Source organism: Lynx rufus, unplaced genomic scaffold (assembly GCF_022079265.1).
Source record: "Lynx rufus isolate CCGP_SWC_20201006 ecotype Redwood Valley unplaced genomic scaffold, mLynRuf1.p SCAF_5, whole genome shotgun sequence".
Taxonomy (NCBI): domain Eukaryota; kingdom Metazoa; phylum Chordata; class Mammalia; order Carnivora; family Felidae; genus Lynx; species Lynx rufus.
This window is the reverse complement of record NW_025814867.1, coordinates 81,864,129-81,868,599: the sequence shown is the minus strand read 5'-3', so window position 1 is coordinate 81,868,599 and position 4,471 is coordinate 81,864,129.

The following is a 4,471-nucleotide window of genomic DNA, read 5'->3' as shown; positions in this document are numbered from 1 at the left end:
AGGGCTAGAGAAGGCTAGAGAGCCCTGTCTTTAGAGAGGTCTTTAGGAGCTAAGCCATCCATCCTTGTTACTACATCTGTGGCTCTTTGAAATAATCAGAAGTTCAGCTATTTTGTGACCCTTGAGATACATAAGTATTGACAAATAGAATCTACCTGTTCATCCATCCAACCATCCATCCATCCACCCACTCACCCATCCATCTTTACTCCTCCTTTAAACACTGTAACAAAAACATAGGCTAGAAGTTATACCTGAAAATCAGAAGATAATTTTGACCCGATGAATCAAGCACCGATAGGTGCTTTCTTAAACTAATTTGCTATCTCTGAACAATTTTATACTCCCAAATTGCTTCAGTGTGATTTAAAGTGAATAAATGTGTCGGCCTAGACCAACAAATAGAATTTTTAAACTAATACAGGATTATAAGATGTATTTTCCCATACATAGCTAAATGACTGCTTACTAAGTGCCGGGCATCGTCAGGGCACTAGACCCTCAGCAGTGAACACAGCTGCTCTTAAATCTCTGTCCCCATGGAATTTGCAGATAAAAGGTAAATAAACTATGATTTAATATAAGCAGGCAGGGAAAACCAAGAAGGGGATGGAGTGAGGAGGTTGGGGGTGGTTTTTAGATAAGTTAGTTAGGAAAGACCTCTCTAAGGAGGTATATATGGAGACTGGAATGAAATGATAAATTGAAGCACTTAATAATGAGAGAAGAGCTTTTCAGGGAGAGCATGAGCTGGGCATATTTGAGGAGAAGCAGTGATTCAAGTAGGTGGAGGGTGAAGTCAGAAGGAGGGAAATGGGGGAAGATGCTGTCATACGTGTGAGCAAGGGCTAGCTCATAGAGGGCTTTGCAGAGCCTACCAAGGAGGAGGACACAGTCTAAATGGGGCTAAAGCCCTAGAGGATTTTAAGCCTGGAAATAGTCTGATTTGATTTGTGTTTTGTGAAAGGTCGGTCTGTTGCTGTTTGGAGAAGAGAATATGAGAACCAGAAAGGAAATCAAAATGTCAGACAGAACAGATTATAAAGTCATAAGTTATAAATTGATGATCAAGTCAAGTTGAACACAATTACTGTTTTGTTTTTTGTTTTTTTTTTCAACGTTTATTTATTTTTGGGACAGAGAGAGACAAAGCATGAACGGGGGAGGGGCAGAGAGAGAGAGAGACACAGAATTGGAAACAGGTTCCAGGCTCTGAGCCATCAGCCCAGAGCCTGACGCGGGGCTCAAACTCACAGACCGCGAGATCGTGACCTGGCTGAAGTCAGACGCTTAACCAACTGCACCACCCAGGCGCCCCCACAATTACTGTTTTAACTAGACACTGCTTATTGCTTTCTAATTCTCTTTAAATCCCATTGGAATATAGTTTGGTATATTCTGCGACTTTCAACTCGATGCAAGAAAAGAGAACTCAACATTTTATGTAAATGGCATTTACCCTGAGCTCCATGTCCTGTGCCACCACACCTAAATAGATTGGTTCCTCTGACCTAAAAAAAAAAAAAATAGTCTGATACAGTCTAGCCTAAGGCAATAAAATCATACTATTTAAGTTTAAATCCCAGGTTTGCTACTTACCAGCTATGCCTCTGGCCAGCTCTGTAACATTTTCCAAGTTATTTAAGTTGTCTCAATTTCCTTCTGGATATACTTACTAGTACTCACTTACTAAGGTTGCTCTGATGATTAAATAACCTATGGAAGGATTTTAACAAAGAATTTGATGCAGAAGAAAATGTGCAATAAAGGGCACTGGTTGTTGTGTTGTTATCCACTCTGACCCTGGTGAAGATTTTTTAACAATGTTAGTCTTTTCCTGGCTCTACCTGTTTCCATGACTTTTCTATTTTTTTGTAGAAATCTAGGTCAAGAGTTAATTGTATGGGATAAAATGAAAGAGTAACTTAGAGAAGACAATAATGAAACTACTACTGATAATTCCAACAAAAATTTTCTCCAAGATTAAACTTGAGTGTATGTGTTTATTAATTCATTTATTAAAAACAAAAACAAAAACAGAAAATACTTATGTCAGTAACAGTAATGTTCCAGGTTCTACATGAGTTACATGGGCAGGAGGAAAGATTCAAAAAACAAAGAAAATTTGTCTTCTGATCTTCATAAATTAATATGTAAATAATATATAATTTTTTTATAATTTGAGAGAGATAGCATGTGAGCAGGGTAGAGGGGCAGAAGAGAGACAGAGAGAGAGAGAGACAGAGACAGAGAGAGACAGAGAGAGACAGAGAGAGAAAGAGAGAAAATATTAAGAAGTTTCTACACCCAGCATGGATGTGGGCCCTGGGATCATGACCTGAGCAAAGATCAAGAGTTGGAAGGTCAACCAACTGAGCTACGCAGGTGCCCCCAAATATTTTAAAATTTAGGTATGATTCTCTCTGTAAAGAGGTAATTTGATATGTCAGATTAAGCTATGTAATTCTGAATATGGATGGCTTCCAATTAGAAAAATTCAAAATTAATAAAATAAAGGAATTTGAAAAACTTTGGATATATTTTTATTTTACTCCTTAATATCCTCTATTGTGGAAAATGGAGCTACAGAATTTACACCTCATTCTAATTTAGCATAGTGACGTGTAAGAAACTCATTGTCTTTTTTGTTTGTGCTGTGGAAAAAATGTAAGGTATCCTCGTTAATTGACCTTCATTTTTAAATTGAAGTGCAGTTGACATACAATATTATGTTAGTTTTAGGTGCACAACATAGTGATTTGATAACTATATACATTACGAAATATCACAATAAAGGTAGTTATGTCCCTATTAACTGTCTTTAAGAGATTATTTTGCGGAGCCCCTTTCTCTGTGGAGTCACTACTCTGAAGGAATATTTTCTTAAACAAGCATTTTTTTCTGAAAATTCTCACAGAACCTTGTGTTTCAAGTTTTAAAAAGACTTTTCAGGCTCATTATCTTTTAAAATGTAACCACACAGATGGTGTGAACTTAAGTCCAAAAAGTAAAGGCGAAAAAAAGGAAAAGATTAAATCTGTAATAATTGTTTACCATTTCAAATTGGTAATTTATTTTAGTGAATTACAAAAGAGAGCAAATAAAATACTGGATTCTACCCTATCTAGGTAAAAAGTATCATCCTTTGTGGTTTTTATGACAATGACTTGCTCCCCACTCAAAGTCCTTGCTATAGAAGAAATTGAGTTGACTTTGAGTGAGTTTGAATCCAAATCAAGGTGGATGATTTGTGGTCAAATAATCGAGTGAATCTATAATTTAATTTATTTAACTATAAAATATCAAAAAAAGTCCCCTTTCCCTCATACATCATTCAGCATGACATTTTAAACCATAAAGCAAAATAGTATAATCTAATAAACTAGGAAACTCAATGAGGAAGCCATTTTCTTCCAAGTTTTTCTATCATTTCTAGTTCCAACTACATAGACAGGGCATGTAAAAGGCACCTATTTATATTTGAATAAATATCCCTAGAAGGCTACTTGATTCCTTCCATTATAAGTTATTTTTCTTTTATACTTGAAATCATCATTGTAAACCTCTCATTTTATTACAATGTTGATGATGAGTTGGTTGTTTTTTCTTAACCAGTGAGAATATTTATGATTAAATATATGTTGGAAATTGTTTACATTTTTCTTTCAAACTTTATTTATTTACCTTACTCTTATTTGAGTGAAAAAAAAAGAATTTGTCTCAATTTATGATTTGATATACCAGAACTAGAGGTTGAAACTCTACATTCTTGGACATTCATACATTTATGTATAGACACTTACGTGTAGTTAGATTTGGTACTTTCTAGGGTGCAGTTGAAAACACACTGGGGGTAGAAATTTGCTCTATTCTTAGGTCTGAAGTAAATTTCTGTATAACCATATTTGCCACCTCCTCTTAAGGCCTCAGTTTTCTCATACGAAAAACAAAGAGTGGGTCAGATGGTATCTGAATCCATTCCTGCTCTTCATTCTTTAGACCTATGAGCTTAGAGTATAAATATACTGTGGAATTGCAAGAAAAAAAATAAAATAAAATTTGATTTTTTTTGCCCTGAAAATTCAGTGGGCATAATTTTATATTGAATGTACAAGATTCAAAGTTAACAGGCAATTGCCTGTTTTAGCTATCAAACTTACATGATGAGATTTTCCTGGAATAAAATCTACCTAAATACATTTCCAAAGCACTCTGTGGGATTTTAATCTGATGTCCATAAATTATTATACAGACCTAACGGTTTAAGAGTCCAAGTTATTTTTACAAATTGAGCTGGCATTCAAGAATATGCCATGCTCACAAGCCAGTCAACTCAATGGACAACTGCATGCACATGATTGTTATTAACCCCTTTTATTCATCATTCAGACCACCAAAACACTTGTGCCCTAAATGTGATGCTTGACATTGTAGGCCAATTTGGAGATCTTTTACTAGTAGACATAATGAC